Raw genomic sequence first — 27,389 nt, forward strand, 5'->3', positions numbered from 1 at the left:
AAGCTAATTAAGAAGGTGACAGTCAGGTGAGGAGAGGCCTTAAAACTGAAAAGTACCACACTTTGGTTTCCTTCAAAGGAACTCTGGATGTATGTTCATTTTAAATATATTTTTAATTGATTTCCAGAGAAGAAGGGAGAGGAAGAGAGAGAGAGACACGTCAATGATGAGAATCATTGTTCGGCTGCCTCCTGCACACGCCCTTTACTGGGGATCCAGCCCGTAACCCGAGCAAGTGCCCTGACTGGGAATCGAACCATGACCTCTTAGTGCAGTGGTCGGCAAACGGCGGCTCACGAGCCACATGTGGCTCTTTGGCCCGTTGAGTGTGGCTCTTCCACAAAATACTACATACCCTAATTAAGTTAATGACAGTATACCTACCTATATAGTTTAAGTTTAAAAAATTTGGCTCTCAAAAGAAATTTCAATCGTTGTACTGTTGATATTTGGCTCTGTTGACTAATGAGTTTGCCGACCACTGTCTGAGTGCATAGGTCGAAGCTCAACCACTGAACCATGCCAGCCAGGCTGTATGTCCATTTTAAATGGTGAAGCACCACCAATGATATTTTATAATAACCATTATGAAATCTATAAATCTTAACTGCTTCCCATAAAAGGGAGTGCCTAAGTAATCACAACACAGCTAATTATTTTACAACTAAGATTTCATATAAAAATAAAATGGTCTTGACGTGGGGAAATACTGAAAGTGAAATGTTTTATATCCAATTTCATTGTAAAGTTGCTTCATAATTAGAGTTTTACCAGAAGTTATGATACAGCATTTGCAAACTAGAGCATGAAATAGCAAACACCAGCTGTAGGGATTTGGGTAACTTCCTAAACTCTTAGTGATTAATCATTCATAAAAATTATTTATAGTGCTATTTTTACTCTCACCAAGTAGTTAATATTTCAGCATGGAATAATCCCACTAAAATGTGATATGTTTCCAGTTAAAATCAAATATCTTTTGACTTAATAACTGTATTGCCCAATATCACATGTTACAACTACAGCTAACTGAGAGTTCCTGTACAGATGGGTTTCTCAACCATGGGATTATTGACATTTAGGGGTAGATCACTTTTTAAAAAAAGAATATGTTTTTATTGACTTCAAAGAGAGAAAGGGAGAGGTAGAGAGAGATAGAAATATCAATGATGAGAGAAAATCATCTATCGGCTGCCTCCTGCATGCCCCCTACTTGGGATCAAGCCTGCATCTCAGGCTTATGTCCTGACCAGGGAATTGAACCACAATCTACTCATTCATGGGTGGACGCTCACCACTGAGCAATACTGGCAGGGCAAATGGATCACTTTTTGTTGTAGGGTTCTTTCCTGTGTTGTGGGATGTTTAGCAGCATCTTGGGTCTCTACCTACTACATGACAATAACACTCTCTTCAGTTGTGATAACTAAAAAAATTTTTTTCATGCCAAAAATAAAACTGGACCACTGTCTTACACAATATACAAGAATACACTAAACTAAAGTCAGTCCCACGCACCTCTCTTTGCCTTCCAACGGATTCCAGCTTCTCTCACATCTCTTTTTTTTTTTTTAATTGAATTTATTGGGGTGACATTGGTTAATAAAATTACGTAGGTTTCAAGTGTACAATTCTGTAATACATCATCTATATATTGTACTGTGTGTTCATCACCTAGGTCAAGTCTCCTTCCATCACCATTTATTTCCCCTTACCCTCTTCTACCTCCCCCGCCCCTTTTTCCTTTGGTATCACCATACTGTTATCTGTATCTATGAGTTGTTGTTTGTTTGTCTGTTTGATTAGTCCCTGTACCTTTTTCACCCAGCCCCGAAACCCCAGACACTTCCAAATGTCCCCCAACTGGGTGGGGATAGGGAGGAGAGTTGGCCCGTGGTTGAGAATCACTATGATAAAGGGATAAATGTACCCAGTTCTTAGTGAATGATTTAGCCTTTGGTGGTTGGCCCAAGAATAGACAGGTTCTATGGTTCTGCACCATTTTTCTCTTTAAATAATATCACATCTGACTCATTCTGACCCAGCCTAGTAGAGAGCAATGCGTTCATTTCTCGGGATTGCACATTTTGATAATTTAATGATTCTATTAATTCTGTATGTCTATAATTATAAAATTTTGAATGAAATTTTTGCTAAGAATCGCAGAGGGTAACAGAGGCTTCAGGTTTACAACACACATATTTTAAAAGTGTTTTTATTCATATTTCTAAGGTCTGTATCAATTAATAGGTGTATTTTTAGAAGTCACAGGAAAATTAAGATATGCCAGAGAATGACTGTTATTCCATTTTCTTGGCAAATTAGTCTAGAATCTCTGTGAGCCTCCTTCATTGGCCTGCCTTCTCTCAGCAGTCTGATTAATTTTCTCAGGGTTGTGTTTATGAAAACAAAAGCATTCAGGCTTTTTAAATTTTCCTGAGCTGCACTACTGTAGAAATAGAGTCTAGAGGACCTGTCTCTCTCTCTCTCTATCTCTCTCTCCCTCTGCCTCTCTCCCTCCCTCCCTACCTCCCTCCCTCCCTCCCTCCCTCCTTCCCTCTCTCCCTCCTTCCTTCCATCCCTCCCTCCCTCCCTCCATCCCTCCCTCTTTCCCTTCCCCCTAGACACACACACACACACACACAGATGCACACACTTTTCCTGTGGCAATGGAAAGCAAAGGTGTATACATTTTGAAAGAAAAAGTCTGAAGACCTTTTCAAATAGAAAGGAAAATGAAGTATGGAATTCTTTCTCTACTCGCACCAATGAGATGTGAGTATACACAAAATGGCCAAACGGAGGAATCAAGAGCTCCCAAAGGTAACCCCTCCTAGAACAGCATTGCTCTCTCCATTCCCCAGTTTTGTAAGTTTCCCTAATCTATTGGTCTAACATTTTCAATGCAGTCTTGCTTTTTTAAAAACTCAACTCTAAAGTTAACATAAATAGGGAATGTTGAAGTAGTATAGATTTGCTTGAAGACAATTATTTTTAAAACATAGGGTCTGTCATTAGTGAAAGAATGTGCACAATTGAGAACATTTTCCTGGGGAGGGGAGGGGAGAGTCAACAGGGCAATAGACATGATGTTTATGCCTGTTACATTCCATACAACTTTTATAGTTCCTTAGTATGTGCATTTGATTGTACAAATGATATCTTATTTTATTCATATATCAATATTGTATTCACTTAGAGAGCCATTCATTGAGGATCTATTATATGCCATATTTTATGAAGTGCTAGACTAGAGGTCTGATGATAAGTAAAGCAAACACTCTAATTTCAGTGAGCTCTCGATCCGATGGAGGCAAATTGATGTACCAATAGAATTAAATAATAATAATAATAATAATAATAAAAATAAAGATATATTTAAAAAACGGAAAATTTAAATTAAAAAATACACTGCAAAAAAAAATTTGATATACCAATAGATCATTGCAATGAGTGTCACCAGGAAATTAGCAGGGTGAACTGCACTCTGATCCTCAGCTAGGCAGTCACCTGTGGTCAGGTAGGTAGTACAGTTTCACTCAAATGCATTAGAAGTCCTTTGGAGAGTGAATGCTATTGACTCCACTTCGGCCAACCACCACTCTACTTGTTTGCTTGCCTTAAAGCAAACCTTCTGAAAAAACAAACAAGACTAAAACAAACAAACAAACAAACAAAAAAACCTATAAACCACACTCAGTACTTAATTTCTGCCTCAATTTCTCTCTTCTCAATGGTTAAATCCAACTTTGGGCCCTACTAATATACTAATACTGCTTACCTCACTGACCTTTGCTAAATTTCTAAATTTGAAGATAATGGTCAGTCATTGTTTTATGAGACCTCTCAGTTGAATCATTGACTATTTGGCAGTCTAGAATTTGGAGAGAGGGGCAGGTGGAAATGTTTATGTGGACTCTAATATATCTGTACTATTTGATCATTTTAGAAGACAATATATTATTTTTATACATTTTAAAAAACTTTAAAAACCAAATACTTTTAAAAAAAGTCTTATCATATTATTTTAGAGCATAGCTGCATTTGAGGATTCAATAAATATCCTAATAATTAGTCTCTAAACCTCAGCTCTATCTTCTTTGTTTTAATTCATTTTCACAGTAAAGCAAAGGCCCTAATTTACTGCAATAGGGCTGCCAATTATTCTAAAAGTATCATCTGTTCTTAGCAGATCAGCTTCCCTGCACTAAGATGTTCAAAGCTTTCTGGAATTGAGTTTTATTTATTTGAGATTGGGTAATAACCAAGCATGAATTTATTACTCTCATCAAAGGAGTGAGTTACTCTGATTGGCCAGGGCAGGTCACGGGCTCACCTTTGGCATCATGGATGCAAGCAGCTCCACTAGACCCACGTGGATTCGGAGGGATGGAGAAATGACTTTTAGAAAAGGAAGTGGCTGCTGGCACCAGAAGGATGGGATGTTTTAACTACTCCCAAACATATCTATTTTCTTTCAACTTGCTCAATGACTTGCTAATGTGTATTTTTCTGGACTTTCTAAGCTCAGCTTAAGTCATTTTTAAAAGCATTCATGTACATTCCTGCCAACTGTTTCTAAATGTTAAGCTCTTAAGGCTAGTTAGCCTTTAAGAAACGTACCTTTCTTTTTTTCTTATATGATTTTCAGGTGCCCTCTGCCAATAAATTGACAGGGAAATGTGACTTAGGCCACCATTGGTCAATGAAAAAAGCAGAGCCATTTGTTCACCAGTATTAATTTCTGAACAAAAGTGCAAGATGCTAATTTGATTGCTCTTGAAGAATAGTATCATTGCATTTTACCCACATTTTAATCAACACGAACGAGAATTATTTGGGTAATTCCTCTTCATTGGTGGGAGGTATAATGACTATAAATCCCCAGCCTATCTCATCCAAATAAACTCCACATCTGTGTATCTTGATTGAAATTGGACTGAGTGCAAAGGAGTGACTGTGATGGAAAAGACAAACTGCTAGAAGCGATTAACATTTATTATAATCATCTCCTACACATGGGCCAACAGACATTTCTGGAAAACATAAATTGGTGAATACAGGGGCAGTCTGCCACGATGACTTAATGAAAGATAACATTGTTCTTTCCCCACTGGTTCTATGTCAACGCGGAGTGAATTGTGTGGCAGAAACATCTGTCTATCTCATGGAGCCAGCCAAAGTAACCTCATGTGCAGCTTTCATGCAATCTTTGCAGAAAAGTCAGGTGTATAAGAAGGCTCCTGAAAACGCCACCAAAACCACTGACAGCGCCGAAACCGGTTTGGCTCAGTGGATAGAGCGTCGGCCTGCGGACTGAAAGGTCCCGGGTTCGATTCCGGTCAAGGGCATGTACCTTGGTTGCGGGCACATCCCCAGTAGGGGTTGTGCAAGAGGCAGCTGATCGATGTTTCTCTATCATCGATGTTTCTAACTTTCTATCCCTCTCTCTTCCTCTCTGTAAAAAATCAATAAAATATATTTAAAAAAAAAACAAACCACTGACAGCACCACCAGAAATCTTTGCCGAGCACCTCTTATGTTGAAGGACTTGAAGATACAATAGTGAGATGAGGGAACACTGTTATGACCACAAAAAGCTGACAGTCTAGGGCTACTGGAAAAATAAAATCAGGACAGAATGAGGCCAACTCAGGGGAATCTGTAGTCTTGCTTCAGGAATCATAGAAGAAATTCTTGGAGGAATTGTGGATTTAACTGCTCCTCTGCCCTTTCATCCTCACTAAGCATTGCGATGATTTTATATGAACCAAATTGCTGGTAGTTCCCCAGGTCCGTAAGTAAAACTCCTAGGTGTCATAGCAGGTGAAGAGAGAGAAAGGGTCCAGAGGCAGATCGAAGTTAACCCTGGAGTCAGAGGGGTTCTTCTGTACCTAGGTGCCCATGTGCGCACGCGCGCGCACACACACACACACACACACACACACACACACACACACACACACACTAGATAACTTGTAACTCGGCCTGGAAAAGCCACAGAGTGCCTGGTGAAAATAGAATAGGAAAATGCTTTCTGTAGATACAGAGCTTATGGGAAAATAAAATCCCTAAGATGATATTGGACTTCAGACCTCATGTGTTACTATTGACATCCCCTACAACAAGCAAGCCCATATTTCCATCCTATGGTTGGAAATTGGATCATTAAGAATGCACAAACAGAAACACTACATGGATGGAAGCGGTCAACCATGCATTATCAAAGGAACAATCCTTCCTTTTTATTGTCTTACATAAAAACTCCTAATATTAAAACATGGTGACAGACTCTCTCCCCAAACAACCTGAAATAACATAACATAACATAACATAACATAACATAACATAACATAACATAACAACATAACATAACATAACACAACACAACATAAAATGTTGCATAAAATATTGGGTGGCACGTGGGCTCCCTGAGACCTCTCCAAGGAACACTAAGAAACTCAGCTCTAGATCTGGGTGTTCTCCGTCTTGCAAAGCAGAAGAATAAGGACTGGTGACATGGGTAGGTGAAGATTAATGTAGTCAATGTTGAAACTTGTATTTGTCTTAAAAATAATAAGAATTGATAAAAATTTTAAATACTAATGTTTTTTTAAAATCCTTACCTAAAGACATGCTTAGAGGAGAGAAGGGTCTGGCGGATGCGGGTAGGGTGGGGAGGAGGGCGGGAAGAAGCATGGATGTGAGAGAGAAACGTCTATTGGTTGCCTTCCATAGCACCGCTACCTGGAATAGAACCCACAATCCAGGTATGTGCCTTGACCGGAAATGGAACCAGTAACTTTTTGGTGCATGGGACTACACTCCAAGTAACTGAACCATTCCGGCCAGGCTAAAATACTAATATTTTTAAAGATAGCATTCAAAAGTTCAATCAGATGGAGAGCTTTACAGCGAAGTCAGCTTGTCTCAAGGTTAGCCAGGTGCTTGGTTGCTCTCATCCTTGTATTTCCCTTTGCTTAGGCGTCTTTCTCTCTTTCTAATATTTACAGTATATTCAAACATATCTGCAGCATTCAATGGGGTCACTGAATGGAATAGTAACACATTCTGAAATGCTTTGGCATGGAGATTTTTTTTTCCGGTAGTGTTATAGCTATAGCTTTCTTCCTTGGTTCCTTTGTGGTCAATATTCCTGGAGGCTCTAATATGATCAAGCCACTACAGAGCAAACTTTCTTTGAAATGTACCTTCTTCTACTGTATCTAAAGCCTCTTATTCATCTTCCCTCTTTATTTTTTAAAGTTGATTCTTTCTTAGAAATTTCCCACACTTCTCATATTTCCAGGGTACTGGTATTATAATGAATCCTAATAGTAAAGTTATTGTAGCCACTTAACAGGGTGGCTGCATGAGGATGAGCCAAAAAATGGGTTGCCGTCTCTTCTTGGGAGACTTGTCTGCGTAAGGAGGCTAAGGAAGCGTTTCTGGAAAAGGGGCAATACTAGCTTGGTGCTGGATAGATTACAGTGATTGTTCTCCTGCTGATCTTGTCACCGGCTGATGGCTCTCAGGCCTCTGTCTAGCAAGAATGCCTTTTGCTCTAACTTCATAGCATCTCGGTAATAATTTGTCAATATGCACCGCTAGGGCAGTTCTTAAATAGACATGCTGAACTCTGATGTAGACAATGTTTATTAGATCCTCCATGTATCAATACATGTATATTGGTGAGCATCCAGTAATAGGTTGCTCTAAACCAGTGATGGCAAACCTATGACACGTGTGTCAGCACTGACACGCGTAGCCATTTCTGATGACACGCGGCCGCCTCAGGCCACATGCTGAGGATGAAACATTTGCGAAATAATGTTTTTTCCTCAAAGTGACACACTACCCGAGTTATGCTCAGTTTTTTGGCGAAGTTTGACACACCAAGCTCAAAAGGTTGCCCATCACTGCTCTAAACTGACCTACTCTTTCTACCTAGATAGTTAGAAAGTTGAACAATAAAATCATTGGTTTCTCATTATTTAATGTGTCCTCTTTACTCCCTCTTTATTCTGTCAACTAAAACAAACAGGGGGGAGAGAATTTGCATGGGCAAAACAATGTTGTAGGCAATGGAGTCAATAAATATTAACGTTCATCTCCCCAGAATACCCCGGGCAGCAACTGGATGATTTTGTTTTTGGTGATTTTTGCAAATAAATGTAAAGTGAGCTGCGGTCACACCAGGAGAGTCTGACCAGCACACTTCATAAGCTATCCTGCTTAAGCCAAGTTGTCAGCACAGCCTCCGGAGGGAGAAGTCCTGGGGGACATGGCTAAACAGACTCAGGAGGAATCCGCGCAGAGCGAGTGTCCACAGCCCCAAACTTGCTTCAGCCTCCACATAGCTTTCTGCCTGGTCCCCATGTACCCAAAGGCTACACACGTCAGGCCTCCTCTTTCCTTCTTCAGATACACTATTTGTATTTGTTGTGATTCCTCTGTGATTTTCTCCCCTCCAGTTTACCCCCTGAACCACATTTCTTCTCATTTTCTTCCCTGCATATAAGCTAAATATTATTTAAGTTAGCTTCTCCAGACCTCCAGTCCTTCCGTGATAACTTAATTGTTTAATACATCACATGTTTTTATTAAAATGTCTACCATGTGCCAGGTGCCATGTTAAACATTGGGAAAAGGGGAAAAAAGAACTTGGAAAAGACATAGCCCCTACTCTTAAGGAGCATGGCAAGGTGAGTGAGTGAGCAGCTAAGGCATTCCTTGTGTGGACATGTGGCAATAAGACAGGGTATTGTTGGAACCTTTACAAGCCAAAGAAGGGGGGTTGCGGGGAGCATGTGGTCCCCCATCTCACAGAGAGGTGTGCTTGGCCCGGGGCCTAGAGGCCACAGCGCTGCTATACTGTAGGAGAAAGACCTCACTCCTGTATGGCATTCCCCTTTTTATGGGCAGGCTGAGCGGAAGAATGCTCTTACTGTCTTTGATCCAGGCACAAGCTGTCTGACTTGGGGATCAAGTCGATGTTTAAGATGTTTAAGAGATTGCTGGCAAAGGCCCAAGTACTAGGAGTCCCACAGTTGCTTGAAAAGTTGCAGCCTTCCCAATGGGGAGAGAATAGCTCCGTGTCCCAGGAGATGCTGGGTTTGGGGACAGCGTTCCTTAGGCAACTGAGCTCAGACAACCCTGGTCCTCATTCCACAAGTCACCCATTCCGGGGAAGGCAGTGATGACCCACGGACTGCTCTTACTGCGGAATACGCTTCGTAGTCTCTTTCTGACACATACAGTATCTAGTTGCTCTGACCGGCAGTTTGTGCAGCCCTCTTTTGTATCTCTGCTGTGTGGACGATGCTTTATTTCTTTGCATGCCTCATTACTTGTCTGTTGGGAACCGGACGTTTTAGACAATGGATTGTAACAACTCTGGCTGCTTTACTTGTTTTGTGATTGGCTGGATTATTTTAGTGAAATCTGCCCTCCTCCCCCTCGGTGTTAATTAAGCCTCCCATGCTCTTCTCTGGAAGGAACAGTTTGGCTACTTCCCCAGGGGACAGGAGCCTGAGTAGAGCTCTTGTTTTTCTCTTTCCCTGACTGCACCCAGCTGGTAAACTTCAGCAATTGCTCAATGGATGCTCCATTGTTTTCAACAATGCACCAGGGCCTAACATTGCTCTACAAAGTAACCAATCAAAGCTTGGCTCCTTTGAAAGAGTACTTTTGGAGATTAGCCTTTGGGGGATTTTTTGGCCACAGGAGAGCTCCTCCCTCCATCTGATGCCATTGTCCTCTCCTGCAAGCTAGCTTCCTACAATTTTTTAGACTTTAACTTGAATCTCCTCTCGATTGTCTTTCACAACCTCCACTGTTCTTGAAAGTGCCTTTAAACGCTCAGTTATCCAAAATGTGTTGCAAATGAAGTCAGTTCCTTTGCAAAGAGATTAGGTGGTGGTATTATTTTATGGTCTGCTTCCCCCCCCTCCACACACACACACACATCCCAGGCAAAATCTTGAAATCCCTTCTGAGTGGGGACCTGAAGCTGAGCCCTTGGAGGGTGGGGCAGCAGCCTGAGTCCTCTTGGTTTGCCTTTCCTGGCACTTACACTGCCTCACAAACCAGACAGGAGTGACCAGGGTCCTAGTATTCTGACACCCAGGGTAGAAAGTCTGTTCCATGAATGGGATCTGGGCAGATGAAAGGAGACCTAACTTCTTAACTAACCTGCCCAGGTATTAGCCTCAGCAGCAGGTAGCTGGGGGCAAGATGAAATGCTGACATCCTGACCCTCCCAGGAAGAAAGCGCTTCCACTGTGAGTGAAGGGGAGAAGGGGCCCATGTTCTTGGCTGCAGGCAGAGGAGGGGGAATCTGGAAGGGGGAAGGAAGAGAGTGGACTTGCTTTCTTACAGTGTTTTCTTAGATATTCTTTTTTTTTTAAATATTTTATTGATTTCAGAGAGGAAGGCAGAGGGAGAGAGAAACAGAAACATCAATGATGAGAGAGAACCATTGATCGGCTGCCTCCTGCACGCCCCACACTGAGAATATCAAACCCACAACCCGAGTATGTGCCCTTGACTGGAATCGAACCCGGGACCCTTTAGTCTGCAGGCTGAAGCTCTATCCACTGAGCCAAATGGGCTAGTGAATCGATGTTTTGTCACTTGCCATTTGCCCTTGGGCTTTACATCGCCTTTGTTTTTTCTGGATTTCATCACACTGCCTTGCCAGTGTCCCTCTCTGCCATTCTAGAGCTGTGGTGGGCATAGTTGGGTCATTAATTTTCACCATCAAACTTCTTATCAGCATCATTTAGTATCTGTGAGCTGTAATATTTCTGATATGTTCTTAATTTTATTTTTCGATTACAGTTTGCATTCAACACTTTTTTGTATTGGTTTCAGGTGTACTGCACAGCAGATAGATGTTCATGTAGGTTACAAAGTGACCCCTCGATAATCAAGTGCTCACCTGGCACCATAGATAGTTACGACAGTAGTGTTAACAGTATCCCCTAAGGTGATATCTTTTTAAAATCAACTTTTTAAATTTATTGTTTATGTACAATATAATGTATCCATTTTTAAAGGTACATGTAATTGATTTTTAACAAAGTTATACACCTGGGTAACCTCAAAGGAATCAGGATAAACAGCCTTTCCATCCCTGCAAGGAGCTCCTTATACCCCTTCACAGACACTCACACACCCAGCCTCTAGCCCCGGGCACCCGCGGAGTCTCCTTCCCAGCTGCAGGTTAGACTGGTTTGAGGGGACGCTGGAAGACCTTTCTTATTTGTTTCTCTCCTGGCCATGACATGTAACGTGATCACACTCATGTGCCACATGATGATGTCAACGATGCACTGCATATACAGATTATAATGAAACTGAAAAATTCCCATCACCTGGTGATGTCATAGACATCCTACTGTCATAGTGCAATGCATGAGTTATGTGCTTGGGATAAGGCTGGTGTAAATAAAGCTACTGTGCTGCCAGTTATATAAACATATAGCACAAAGAATTAGGTACAGTATACAGTACTTGATTATAAAAATAAATGACTATGTTCCTGGTTTATGGATTTACTATATTATGCTTTTATCACTGTTTTAGAGTGTACTCTCTCTACTTATAAAAAAATTAGTTTGACCCTGGCTCAGTTGGTTGAAGTCCCATGCATCAAACATTGTAGGTTCAGTTCCCAGTCAAGGACACATACCTAGGTTGCAGGTTCAATCCCCGCTCGGGGTGCCTATAGGAAGCAGTAATCTATGTTTCTCTCTCACATCCATGTTTCTCTGTCTCTCTCTCTCTAAAATCAATGTAAAAAATACACCACGTCCTCAGGTAAGGATAAAGAAAAAATAGTTTGCTATAACAGCATGCCTTGTTATGCTGGTAGCAGCCTCATATATCTTGTATTTACCTCCTCCTTGATTTTTGCTTGATTAAATTTTGCTTTGTTTTGTACTGTAACACACTGTACAGGCCTGTAGCCTAGGAGCAATAAGCTATAAAATATATCCCAGTCGTGTAGTAGGCTATACCATCTAGGTTGTGTAAGTGCCCTGTGTGATGTTCACACAGCAGTGAAATTGCCTATGATGCATTTCTCAGACGTATTCCTGTCATTAAGCAGCACGTGACTGTATCACAAATCTGACTGTCAGCACCTTGAATCTGCAGTCAGCTGACACAAGGACAGGGTGCCCAGTAAGACTGGAGGGCCACAGAGACCACTTAGAGGTGCTTGATTACTGCCCACTGCATCCTTCTCATCTAGTCTCTTCTCTCCCGTGAAGCTCCCATGTGCAAAGACGTCCTTCTAACGCTTTCCATTTTATCTTAATTCAGCCAGCGTCTGTGTCTGCTGCTCTCAACAGAAGTACCCTAATTCTCATAACAGTTTACCTTAAAGGGAAAATTACGTACAGCAGAAGATTCAGTAAATATAATGGGTTGTTAAAGTGAAGGCCATAGCAAGACATAATGAAGGCCACTTCATAATATTAACCTTTTGCACTCGGATGTCGAGTGTGACTTCGACACGGTTAGCATTAGAATAAAGGAATCGAGAAAAAAGCAAGCGAGTGCAAAGGGTTAAAGGGCTCAATGCAATAAGAGGATAGAACTCTAGTAAACATATATGTATTCAACATGCACACAAGTATAGAGGGGAGAGATCAATAGCAATCCTATATAATAAAGAGGTAATATGCAAATTGACCCTCACGCCCTCACACAAGGTAGCCGCCCACATGTGGTCAAAAATGGCCACCCCCATGTGGTCAAAGATGGCCACCACAAGATGGCCGGCAGGGGAGAGTAGTTGTGGGTGACCAGGCCTTCAAGGAAGGGCAGTTAAAGGCGACCAGGCCAGCAGGGGAGGGCAGTTGGGGGCGACCAGGCCAGCTGGGGAGGGCAGTTAGGGGTGATCAGGCTGGCAGAGGAGGGCAGTTGTGGGTTACTGGGCCAGCAGGGGAGGGCAGTTGGGGGCGATCAGGCTGGCAGCGGAGCAGTTAGGTGTCAATCAGGCTGGCAGGAGAGTGGTTAGGGGGCAAGCAGGCAGGCAGGCAGGTGAGCAGTTGGGAGCCAGCAGTCCTGGATTGTGAGAAGGGTCCCAGATTGGAGAGGGTGCAGGCTGAACTGAGGGACACCCCCGCCCCATGTACGAATTTCATGCACCAGGCCTCTAGTACAATCATAGTAGGGGACTTTGTATTTTATGACTTGATTTCTTCGTCTAACTTGGGGAAAGCAATGGCAGGAATCTAATTCTTTTTCGTCATTTTCTGCTTACAAAAAGTTCGGCACTGTTTCAGAATCATCAATCCCGTGTCACAGTCCGTTGTACCTTGTGGATGTAAGCAAAGTTATTTTAGGAAAGAAACCATGACTCACTCGAGGGTTGGTTTTAACTAATGATAGATAGATACATAGGTTTTTCAACACCGTCTCCTGCCCAGCTGCTGGGCCCCAGACCTGTGCAGTTATTCACCCTCAAAGCTCCGTGGCAGCAATGCTGACTCTGCATTCAGCTGCGCAGAGAAGTCAGCTGTTTTGACATTTGGCTGCCTAAGGCTTCTCTCCTCTTTGAAATAATTATGTCCTGTGAGTTAGCTACATGCAGGGTTGTTTGCCCCTGTGGTTTCAACGCAGATGGTGAGTTCTCACCTCAGCTGGATGGAAGGGCCCTCAAAGTATTTCACAGTATTTACCAGTTGAACTTTAAACTGCTTGGCTCCAGGACCCCGGGGACATATGGTTGACAATCACAGGTACTCACATCTAGAGAGTGGACCATATCCATTTCAAAACAAAAGAAAACTAAGAGCTCATGATGCTGTTCCTGCTTTAAATCAACGCCAGACTATTTATCCCAACTAGATGGAAGAAAAGCTTATATATATATATATTTCTTTTATTTACTTCAGAGAGGATGGGAGAAGGAGAGAGAGATAGAAACATCAATGATGAGAGAGAATCAGCTGCCTCCTGCACACCCCCTACTGGGGATTGAGCCCGCAACCTCCGGCATGTGCCCTTGGCCGGAATCAAACCTGGTACCCTTCAGTCTGCAGGCTGACGCTCTATCCACTGAGCCAAGTTGGCTAGGGCAAAAAAGCTCATTTAACTGAAATTCTTCAACCAGGAGATCCTCGGGACTCCCGTTCCCTGCCATTGTTTTACTTCCAACGCTTTTGCAAACTCTGATAGTGTTCACCAAGGTTATCCCCACTTTGGCTTTTTTACTGTTTATTTTCTGTTGGACTTTAATTTAGTGTAGGGGTACTAGGGGCTGTGGACTTTAAGTCCTTTCACGGATAAGAATGGTACTTTTGATCATGTCCTAACAATACTATTTCAAAACTAGGGGATAGTGACCACAGCTTCGCTGTGCAATGCAGTCTGGAAGGGGTGGATACTTCCATAGTAAATGTACCCCTGAACAGCATAGATGTGTGCACAATCTGTTCTTAGCAAGCAAAAGTACTCTGTAACCCCTTTCTCCTCTCCCTGATTCTCAATTGTAATAGGCACTATGGGTGTGTTATCAACCCAAGCGGTCTCCAGGAAAGTTGTCTAGGATATTTCTTTTTGAGGTTTTATGTTGGTATTTTAATACTTACCTTGAAAATAAGCAGGGCCGTGTGGTTCCTCCATTGGTCTGTAGTCACATTTGGGATTTATTTTTTTAATGACAAGGACATGAATTAATCCTAAAGGAGAGTATGTTCATGTATTGGATTAGTTAAGTCTATATTTTGTATCTTTATAATGTTTTTAACAAATGTATATTCTTAGATTGTCTTCTAAGAGCAACAGCAGAGTGGAAATTGAAGGACTATATGAAGAAATTCAAGAAGTGATGATAGCTGCCTCCACCTATGTCCTAGGTCTTATCTTCAAAATTATGTAAATGGCCTCTTAGAGGTCATTTAAAAAAAAAGTAACATTTAATATTGAAAATATTTCTATCCCAATAGAAAGCAAAGGTTAATGAGAAAAATAAGATTCATTTCACAAGTAGAAAATTTTCAGTTCTCATCTCAGTTTATAATTATTTGACACAATTGATCATTCTTCTTTTTAACATAAATTCTTTACTTGTTCTCAGAGACTCCATTATGCCGCTTTTCTCCTACATTAATGATTACTTCTTAAACTCTGTTGCTTCTTCCTCCCTTCCTAATTTCCATAAATTGATATGTTTCAAAATTCAGTCCTTGGGTATCTCTTTTCTACATATATTCCCTTCCTTAACTATTCAGTTTTAAATACCACATAACATTCAAATTTTTATCATAAGCTCCAAATCTCTTTCCTGACCAGGCTTTTATATTTAATTACTTACAGGAAATTTCTTTTTGGATGTTCAATGAGTATCTCATCTATATATATGAAAGCCTAATATGCAAATTGCCCCCCCCCCCCCCCAAGAGTTCTACTAGGAGACTGATCACTCACTATGATGTGTGCTGACCACTAGGGGCCAGCTCAGAATGAAGGAAGGCCCTGGCCAGCAGCCAGCAGGCCCAGATCAACCCTGATCACCAGCCAGGCCTAGGGACCCTACCCGGGCATGAATTTTATGCACTGGGCCTCTAGTATTAAATATTTCCCACAGTGAACTCTTGATTACCATGCTCATCCCACATCAGCTCCTCTCCCAGTCTCCCTAATCTTAACAATATCACACTGTTATTTGCTGAGTTATTGAAACAAAATCTTGGAATTACTCTTGACTCATCCTTCTATTTTAGAGCCTACGTTCAAGTAATCAGTCAATCCCGTTAATTTTTTGGCTTCAATGTGTTTTTTTAATTGAATAGCTTCTCATCTCCTTCAGTACAAACACTCTAATCTAAATCACCATTATTTTCTATCCAGTTTACAATAATGGCTTATTAACTGTTCATACTGCTTCTGTTCTTGCAATCTTGGCCTCCACACAGAAGCTGGAGGAGATTTTAAATGATGTCAATTGGGTTATGTTGTTTCATTACTCAAACCTTAAAAAGGCTTCCAGTCTCTCTAAGAACAAAATTCCAATCCTTACCATGAGTTTTCATACACATATGATCTGGCCATTACCAAGAGCCGAACTTACTTTTCACTGCCCTTCCTCTTGCTCCTTCTATTCCAGCCATGCTGGCTTCCTTGGGCTTTCTTGAACATGAGATGCTCTGCTTTTTCTATTTCTTGTCTAAAATGCATTGTTCCAGATATGATCATGGGTCACTCCTAGCTGCATTTAGGTCTCTATTCAAGTATCACCTTCTCAAAAGAATCTTCCTTGATAACTCATGTGAAATAGCACCTACCACATCACTTTATCCACTCACATTACCTTATATTTTTTCTTTTTCTTTTTTATTTTTAGAGAGAGAAGAAGGGAGAGGGGGATAGAGAAACACTGATGAGAGATGGGCTGTCTGCCAACAACCCCCCTACTATCACCCCCGTGCATGGGGCGACACTCAATCAACTGAGTCACACTGGCTAGGGCTATATATCTTCTTGGTGTCTGCCATGACAAAGTAACCACTTGAGCTAAAGCCAACCCTATATTTCTTCTTAACAGTGGTCATTTCCTGGCTGTATATTTATGTATGTGTGTGTAAGTATATATGTAGGCATATTATTTGTGTATATATTATTGGACTTCCACACTAGAATTTAACCTCCCTGTAGCAAGAACATTATTAGTTTTGTTCATTTCCATCCTCAATACCAAGAATTATACCTGACCTGTAGCAGATACTGAATAAGGAATTGTTAGATAAATTAAATAAAAATGCAGTGAGACCTCTACAGTTATTAAGCCTACTAGGTAGAGCTTCAAGTGACCGTGCGGGACACCCTGAATGCTCAGGAAAGAGCTCTCTGGCTTTAGCAGCGTCCTCATATTGTTATTGTTATCAATCTGTGCATCCATCCACCAGAGGAGCACTGTCTGGTGGAACTTCCTGTGATCATGGGAATGCCCTGTATCTTCACTACCCATTACAGTAGTCACTAGCACTGTTTTAGCATTTGAGATATGGCCAGTAGAACTGAGAAATTTAATTTTTAACTAGTTTTCATTTAAAAAATTTAAATAGCTCTATCTGACTATCAAATTGGATAACACAGGCCTAAATCATAGGAGGGCAGTGATTGCCTGCCTCAAACAGCCTCAGGCTGGTCTTTTCTAGTAAATATTAAATGAACCTAAACTTCCTGGTTCCATTGTGCTACTTATTTATTTTTTTGCAGCTGTGTGTGCTTAGCTCATCTTAACACTACAAAAGGAGAAAATACAAAACATCTCTCCTTAAATGTGCTCAAAGCAGAAAGCTCATTTCCCAGCACGGGGAAAGATGCCCCTGGCAGAAGCTTCCTTGCAAATGAGATTGGGCGAGAAAACACGGGACAAAATTGCTTTCAGTCGAGCCAGACAGCAAAGCCAAGGGTTTTTGTAGATTTCCACTTAATTATACATTGCTTCCTTCTCTACAGCCAGTGCTGATTTGAATCTCTAGATATGCATACATTTACTGAGCAACTAAAAAAAGGATATGCAAAAATGAATAGTTCATACCTCCTCTACATGGATTCTGAAATTTGACACAATGTAATTTAAAATATACAACCTTATAACTTACACAATCCTTATACTAAAGGAGCTAATAATTATGTCACAAATAGCTCTACTCTATCCCCTGATAAGAAATTAGTTTAAAAACTATTTTTAGCAGGTACAACAGGAAAGGAGAAACTTATATCTGTATAACTTAATTTCATACAGAGTAGAGAAAAGAAATGACACCTGCTTCTCTCTTTAAGTCATCTTCTCCATCCAACCTACTACGTCCTGATCTACCTCCGAGGAAAGACATCAGAGGATGTCCAAAGTGGTGGAATAAATGTCAAGGATCCTAATTTTCCCCCTTTTAATCAAACTGATGTGCCATTTGCCATATGACTACCCTAAATAAACCAGAGTTTTTCAACTTCCACACTATTGAAAATTTAGGCAGAATATGTAATTTCTTGTGGGTTGCTGTCCAATGCATTATAGGATGTCTAGCAGTATCCCTAACTTCTACCTAATAAATGCCAATGGCAACCACCCTCTCATGCAGTTGATCACTAAAAATGTCTCCAGATATTGCCAACTGTCCTGTAGGGGTCAAAGTCACCTCACGTTGAGAACCAATAATGAAGGTGACAGTCTAGGGCAGTGGTCGGCAAACTCATTAGTCAACAGAGCCAAATATCAACAGTACAGCGATTGAAATTTCTTTTGAGAGCCAAATTTTTTAAACTTAAACTTCTTCTAATGCCACTTCTTCAAAATAGACTCTCCCAGGCCGTGGTATTTTGTGGAAGAGCCACACTCAAGGGGCCAAAGAGCCGCATGTGGCGCGCAAGCCGCAGTTTGCCGACCATGGGTCTAGGGTATCCCAGCCTACTCTTTTCTTGTATTTACCAGGATCTTGACCTTTGAGGCTTCATTTGTTCTCAACCTCACGTTATTCTCTTAGACCCAAAAATATATTTCCCTTTAGTTGTTGGATCTTGGCATTCTCTTAGACGCAGCTTTGGACTTGCCTGCTGATGACTGCCCTGGACTGAACACCTTTGCTTCCGCATTGAACCAGTCCTTGGATTGTAGGACCCATCATCCGGGTGGGCTTTCCAGATTTCTATCTCTACCAGATCGGCCTGAGATATCAAAGGCAAATTATACAACCCTGTGGGAAGGAAATGATCTAATATCTGGGGAGTTATACTTTCACCTGGGCTCTCACCTTGCTGTTTCCGTATCACCTTATATCAGTTAACTAAATGCCGTGGGCCTCAATTTATTTGTCTTCATGATGAAAGTACAGTTGACCCTTGAACAACATAGGTCTGAACTGCCTGGGTCCACTTTCAAAAGCAGATTGTTTCAAAAAGTAAATATTTATGCTATTGCAAATAGTATTTTCTCTAAATTTTATTAACATTTTCTTTCCTCTAGCTTACTTTATTGTAAGAATGCATATATAAAACTTATACACAATGTGTTTATGTTACCAGTAAGGCTGCTGTTCAACAGTAGGCTACTGGTAGTAAAGTTTTGGGGATGTCAAAAATATATTTCCCCCTTATTGTTTGCCCATGGCATTCTCTAAGACTCAAGTTCTACATGGATTTTTTACTGTGCGGTGGGTAGTGGTCAATGCCCTAACCCCTGCACTGTTCACGGGTCAACTGTAATGATTTCTTCCCTAAATGCTTCAAAGATTTGTAAAGTTTAAATGAGATAAATGATAGTGAAGTGCTATGGAAAGATTTTAAAAACTTTTTTTTCTAAAAGTGTGAGTATAACAGTAGCAATGTTCCTATTCCAAGGAGCCTACAGCAAGCTATAGGTAAGTGAAGGCTGGTAGCTCTCAAACACACTGCCCTGTCATTTCACAGTGAACATGAGCTTACTCCATCTTTTCTCACAGAGTGACTGTACGCTGGAATTTTATAGACTGGAAATTGGGGGAGTCTCTTTTACTTTCTTGGCTCCACTAAACTGGTCTAGCAAAGTTCCACTTATCATCCCAAGTACCCGCATTAAATGGGGGTTGTGGAGTGCCTCAGGGAGAAAAATATTTGGGGTGCCAACATCGCACTCCAAAAGAAGTGTGAGCTCCATCCTCAGTGCTGGGTTCAAATGATTGCAAACCGTATCTCCTGTCTTCTCAGCTCCATCAGCCCTAAAATTTATGGAGGAACACTTCTATTTCTTCTTCTGCTCAGGGAATATAAAATGAGGAATGCTCACCGCAGGCACCATGAGGCATACGTACTCCCTCATGTGCTTCTGTGGTGGCTTCAAGGCAGGCAGTCTATTCCCTCTTGAGAGAGTCTCCATGTCCTCACTTCTAACCTTCACAGCAGCTCCAACACCCCTGTGCACTGTGTGTGTGCTTGGGTGTGTATTTATGTATGTGCACACCAGAATCAGGGTTCCCTCCCGTATTTGGGGAACGCAGCAGCCAGAAGAGCAAGCGTTCTTAGAATGAATTTGCAATTTTGTCAGGAGAAGACACCTTCCCTTCAGAGGTCTCCTTCCCTGAGAATGACGTTGGAGAAGCACTCCCTAGGGCCCCTGCACACATGCAGCAGGACGAGGCTTCTCCGGTCAAGAGACTGAGCCGACACCCTGAGCAAAGCAGGAAAAGTGACCTGGACAAGCCATGAGCTGGCCAAGAGGCTCAGCCTTTAGTTCAGGGCCAGGACCCCACCTTATGGCTCCCACTTTGGAAATGAGATGAGTATTTGCATAGTGTTCAGATACGTCATCCTTGAGAATGGGAACATTGAAGATAGCCAAGCCAGGGGAAATAGGTCAAAAGATACTGCACAGAGTTAAAAATAGCCACCACGGAAAATGCGTTTGTATTTGGCATGGTGCCTTTTGACAGTCACTTTAATTGGCCATTTGGCAGACAGCTTTCCTCACCTCTGGGACAAGCGGGCGGTGGTGCTCCAAGCCACACAACTTGGAGACTACGGCGATTGTTTCTACAATTAGAGCTAACATTGCTAAATTGCTACCATTAAAGCTAAAATTTTTCATGTCAGTAAGAGTCTGTTTCCAAAATAAAAAATTGCTCCCTCCCCACTGGTCACTATTTACAGAGGAACAGCTCTGTGTTGAAGTCCTACCTCCCACAGACCCCTTCTTTCTTGGTGTCAATGTCAATGTCTAACCTTCGTTACATTCTCTGGCTGAGCAGACACAGCTGGGTTCTCAGCCAACTATGAAGTTTAAATTGGTAAGTCCAAATCTGTTCTATAAATTCCAGCAATAGCTGATTTGGGCAGAATTTCAATGTTATCTTCATGCCTAAGTTTGAAAAGAGGAAGACAAAAAATTAACCAGTCTCTTATGATTTACCTAAGAGAATGTATGAACCATAACAACTCGCTTTCCTTCAAAAGAATGTTCCCATCAGGTTTTTTTTTAAACCTCTCTCATAGCCCACAATTTATTATGAGTATGGAACCACAACATTTTCTAATGACTTAGAAACTGTGTAACTGTATATTTATTACTGGACAAGTGCATAATGTGAACATACTCTTTAGAAAGATAATTTTATATTGGGGTATTTGAACTCTTGGAATAAAGGATTTTGTTTTGCTTGTAACAGAGCCACATACCAACATATGCTTAAGTAATCTATAGGAAACAGCATTGTTCTGGAGAAATGATCTAACTATGACAAGTAGTGAACAGAGTTTATTAAGAACTAGGAGTTTTGGGACTTTATGTAAAGCACTTCAGAGAACATTCTGGCATTTGTCCAAAAGGATATGACTGTTTTAAGGAACGCTATGGGTTGTCAGTTGTTTCACATTGCTAAGCTCTCCCTCTGGACTCCATCTTTACTTCTCTGGAGATAACATTAGGCTATAGCCCCATATCTTTGAAAAACCGTTTTATAGCATCTCCATCCCTGAGTTGCTTAAGAGCCTCGCCTGGTTACCTGAATATTAGTGGATCCCATGCACTGAGGTGGTGTGACCTAATCACAAAGGATTTTGAAAAGCAGTAGCTCCAAATTATGTAGAGTTGAGGATTATCTGAGGAGAACTATTGTAAAATTGGGAATCATATAACAAAATGAAAGAAACAAGCCATTGTCTAGCCTATTAATTCCTTGTTTAAAAAACAAAATATTCTGAATATTTCATTAAAAATAGAACTTATATTTTAAGGGGTAAAGATAATATATGAGTAAGACATTCTGTTCCATATTTTATAAACAAGAATTCTAAGTTATGAGACATCTTGAAAATGGATGACTTTTTGGTTATATCCTTTTCTCACTCATTTAATGTATTTTCTGGTAATAAATGCCTAAATTTACCTGATTATTCCTGAAGATCCTAAAAAAAACAAAACAAACAAATAAACAAAAACTTTGACCCATTTTCCATCATAGTAATATAGGTTTCCAGTATTTAATAAAATTAACATTTTATTCATATAGTAAGCAAACAATGAAATAAGTGGGGACAGATTAAAGAAATATAAACCCTAAGTCTACCCAGAAGAATTAAAGGGTGCTGAACTTACAAATAGAATGTGATAAGGCTAATTTTTTAAAGAGAAGAAATTTAGAAGTCTATATGGATATTGCATCTTGTTATGAGTTTTGAGTCATAATAGCACTCTTATCAGGATAATCCACTATCCTTTAGTGGTTTGGTAGGGACTGTTTTGTTGGAGATGCTGTTTTATGAGTGACTATATATCTAATAGCTAGACTATAACTAAGAATTTGACTTGGTCAGTCACTGCTTAGGCTAGAGGTTTAAAAACAAAGAAAGTGAATTGGATAAAATTGACCTTGATGATAAAATAGGATATCCAAGAGATGAAGTATAGGTTGGAATCAAATAAACAACTAGGAAACTAGCATTGATATCAATAATAATAATAATAATAGTAGTAGTAGCGAATATTACTGCTTTATGCTAGGCACTGTGCTAGGTTTTCTAATTCTCACTAAACTTTCTATGACATAGGTACTTTTACTATCCAAATTTTACAGGTAAAGGAACGGAGTTGTAGAATGTATTTCATTTTCCAATTGTGGGGCTTATGTTTCTAGAATACATCCAAATATAGGTGTCATTAGGCATTTGGAATATGAGCCAACATCTCAGGAGAAAAAATCTGGTCTATACATAGAGTAATGGGAGCTATTGGAATAGAAATGATAATTCAGGTCACAGAAGAACATGAGATAAAGTTTCATGCAATTGGACTATAAAATAAAATAGAACAGGGAATTATCTTTGGCTTTGTTTGTTAATGATCATAATAAAAACTATTTTGGAAGAGTGTAAGGGACAAAAGCCATGTTGTGCTGGACTAGAGAATGAAGTATACTCTTCTAAGATGCTTACCTATTAATAAAAGTAGATAAATTATTTAATAATCACTTTGCTTTAATTAAGTATCTGTCTATGGACAGATTTCAAATAGACTCTTTGACTGATAGTATTATTTCAAGTGCTAATATCTCAATTTTTATTAATCAAAGGTGTTTATGAACTTTTGAAGAGTAGAAATACAGAATTAAAGAGTTGTACAAAAATCCACTGTATTCTATATACTAACAATGAAATTTTAGAAAAAGAAATGAAAAAAGCCCTGGCCTGGTAGCTCAGTTGGTTAGAATGTCATCCTGATACACCAACTGTGCTACTTCTGGCATCTCTCTCAATGTTGGATCAGGAAGCACCCCATGATGAAGTAAACTATTAGTCAACTCTAGAAGCTTTTAAAAAAATTCTAGCCAAACAGGAAGTTCCCAAATCAGATGTTAACAATGAGTAGTGACAGATAGAAATTTGAGGATCTATATTTATATAGATGGGGATCATCACTAGAAAAAAAATCTCATAATTTATAAGAAATTACCCCTTGTTTGCTTTTGCTGAGTCTTATGATAGTCTCAATTTTAGACCTTTTGAGATTCAAGTATTAAGCAATGCTGTAATAATTAGAAAACAATAATTCTCTGGTGTCTAAGAAAAATTACAATGTAAAGTATACATAGAAATTAAAAAAAAAAGTAACAACTTTTATGTATCTTCTATAACAATAAAAGCATAATATGCAAATTGACCGAAGAGCTGAACAGCAGAATGACCATCCTGATGACCACGCTATGGCATGCACTGGTGCCAGGCCAGCCAAGGAGGGTGTGATGTGATTGGTCAGGGGGCCCTACCATCACCCCACAATCGCCCCACAGAGGGAGGCCCAGGCCACTGACTGGTGGGCTGCAGCAGGTGGGTGGGGCCTGTCTCTGAGGGGTGATCAATTGCAGAGCCCCATGATCGATCACCCCACCGAGGGAGACCCAGGCTAACTGGCTGGCAGCTCTGCATTGGGTGGGCAGGGTTTCTTTCTGCAAGGCGATAGATCACGAGGCTACCAGACTGTGAGAGGGCACAGGCTGGGCTGAGGGACCCCCCCCCCAGGTGCACAAATTTCATGCACCAGGCCTCTAGTATAAAATAAAAGTAGAGAATTCTAAAAGTACATTTTAGTCATCACTGGTAATATAACTATAAATACATGGAATTTCTTGAAAGCATTCTTGTCCTAGCGTAGTTTGAAATGGGAATTGCCATCTGTTTAGCACAATCCGTTCTTTCACAGTTCTTTGGTGAATGAAAGTAATACAAGTTGCCCTGAAAAGAATATACCAAGGAAAAAATATGATCTACTGAATCAGAAGCTAAAAAGTAAGGTACATTACATTCAGAAACCCAAGAGTAATTCTTTGGATATTAAAAAAAATTTGGTCCTATAACTTTTCTTAAGAAAACTTTATAAGATTGGTTGAAATTCCCATAAAAAATAGTTCCCATCATTAAATCTGTAAGTATATTAGGCCTATCTAAAAATTGTAGGAATGACTTTTTTTTCAGAATCATTTGATCTTTTTACACACACTGCTCCTGGAATCAAGCTACTTGAAAGTAATAAAACTTAAAGGTGTCTCGATCATAACCCTTCACCTTTTAAAAAAACTGTTTGACTCTAATCCAGCAATGCCAGCTCCTATGATGCTCCACACAAAGCCCATCAATTAGAGCTGTTAGCTATCCGAAGAATGACTGTGTGATCTCGGTTGAGTTTAATTCTGGAAATAAACCGCAGGCCAGAGATGAATGGCAATTTTTACTTTTCCTTAGGTGTCAATCCACACTTTCAGTCCTAAATTTGTGTGCATGTGTTTTTATCACCACTACTTTCCTCCTTAATACTAACAAAAACCTAAAACCTATCCTACTGCATGAAGATTTCATTTCTGACAACCTGGTCATCTCTTTCCTTCTGGAAATGCCAATGGCACTTTTTAATATGTTAACCCTTCTTCAAAAATTTATGATATCCATTTTTAATTTTTTGTTCAGTACCTGCTTATTGGGTTTCTTTTAAATCTGAAAGCTCTGGTAGTGAATAAAACAAACAAGGTCCCTGTCCTCACTGTTGATAGACCTAGTAGAGAAGGCAAATAATTATGAGAAAAGTAATTGCTGTTGAGGGTGATGGTAAGAGGAAAATGCAGGGTGCTGCCGATTGGCTAATCAGAAGATTATGAAGTGATCTGAATGAAGGTTTTGGAATGAATGAAGGTTTAAGAGGGGACAAAGAACTATGAAGAGGCAGGTGGAAGAATATGGGGAATGTCCCAGGCAAAGGGAGAAATCTACAATAATAAAAGCGTAATATGCTAAATAGACTGGACGTCCTTCCTGACGAAGCCAGGGTTGTTAGGGAAGCCCAGGTCCCGGGTGCCTGCTGGCGGCCAGAAGGAAGCCTGGGTCCCAGGTGCCAGAGGGAAGCTGGTGCTGGAAACCAAAGGAAGGTCTACCTACTCTTGCACAACTTTCATGCATTGGGCCTCTAGTAGCTTCTATAAAATATCCAAGGATGAGCTTCCCCCCACCTAAGGTATATGTGTCTCTTTTTAAAACTAAATGAGGTCTGTGGGCAAGAGGACCAAGACCTTTTTGTGCTTATTTGTGTCTCTCAAACATTTTTTCAACAATACCTTACACTTAGTAAACCCAATAGTTGATTACTAACTGATGCTGAATTGAGCCTTATACAGCCATGACTCTTAAAGAAATCCGTTTGCAGATTGAGTTCAATGTGTCTACATTAGACTCAGTGCTTATCAGGGGAGCATAGAAAAGAGATTTATGGGAAGGAAGAACAACATCATTTGTTGTGTGAAAAGGATGTATGTAAGGATATTTGGAGAACTTAAGCTTTGGGCCCATTCAAATTCTTATTTCTGGAATTATTGACTTTCTGTGCTCACGCTGTGTGGGCTAAAATACTGGAGGGGAAATGACAAAAGAGGCTGGTACGGACTGGTAATCAGGTGCCCAATAGTAAAAGCTAGAGGAGATTGTATGTGTATATTTAAACATATAAAATAATTTTAGCTGTTGCCAATAAGTAGATAATATTATTGCAAGTGTGCAAAGCTAATCTTCACAGGCATAATAACAACAACAAATCTTATAAAAAATTTATTAAATTTATTGGGGTGACATTGGTTAATAACATTATGTAGGTTATTAAGTATACAATTATACAATATTGTATACAAGTATACAATTCTATAACATATCATCTGTATATTGCATTGTATGTTTACCACCCAAAGTCAAGCCTCCTTCCATCACCATATATTTGTCCTCTCCCACCTCCCCTTTGGTAACCACCATACTGTTGTCTGTATCTGTGAGTTTTGTGAACAAAACCACTTTTATTCTTTCAGTATGGTGGAAATATATGTGTATTTCTAAGAGTCCAGGGAATGCTAAGAAGTCAATACCATAAAGAAATACATAAACCAAGGTAATGGAAAACAGAAATCATTACTGAACAGAGCTAGGACACATATGCCCACAAATAGATTTATCCCAAGCTATATACTATATATGGGAGGGTATTTAAAGTACTAAAACAGCTTCCACAAGTTGTTACTGGCATCCCAGCACAGACCCTATGAGAAGAGCCTTTTGTACATGTAGCTGCTCTTAAAGGACCAACTTGTTGACAATACTTAGCAACAAGTATCCGCAAATACCTTCTGCTGACAATGCCATCTGGCCCAGGATGTGTTGCCAGCAACACCTGTTAATCAGTGCTCATTGGCTCGCTTTCTCTTTTGATTCTTTCACTCAAATTTAGAGTTTGGAGAAAAAGTACATTAATACACATCTATATACTGTATATCGAAAATAATTCTTTACAAATTATTTTTTCAATTAGTGGCTCTCCACTGTCCAACACCAGGCAAGTTACTTATGTACTTATATTCTCCAGACCTTTAAACTCCTCTGTTTGATTAATGCTTTTATTTACTTTATTCCTTCTTATCTTTCTCCAGTTTCTACGATCAATTCTGCAATTTCAGAACTCTTGTTGCCTTTATCTACAAAGTCTTATGCTTTTCCTTCTGACCTCAATTCTTACCTTGAAGATTAAGGAGTTTTTCCTACTTGAAACCATGGCAAATGTCAGCAATATTTGCTCTTTCCTTCAATTTAACTTCTAAGTATTTGTTGGACTCTCGTGGCTTTTTTCATTTTAGCCTTTCACTGTGCTGTACTTACTTAGATCTCCTTAAGTTTTCTTCTTGGTGGTGTCGGACTTCGGGTTGTCTTTTTTTCTCTTAGGCTTGTTTCATTTGAAGCTTATTCTGAGTTTCATGTCCTTTCTCTTTTTTAGCTGGTAGTCTTCCTCAGCTGTGTTATTTTCCTCTCTCAGTTCATGAAGTGGCTTGCTTCTGAGTATTTTGAAAGGTGTATCACTTTTACCCCTCAGACTCTACATG

Source organism: Eptesicus fuscus, chromosome 14 (assembly GCF_027574615.1).
Source record: "Eptesicus fuscus isolate TK198812 chromosome 14, DD_ASM_mEF_20220401, whole genome shotgun sequence".
In the NCBI taxonomy this organism is placed as follows: domain Eukaryota; kingdom Metazoa; phylum Chordata; class Mammalia; order Chiroptera; family Vespertilionidae; genus Eptesicus; species Eptesicus fuscus.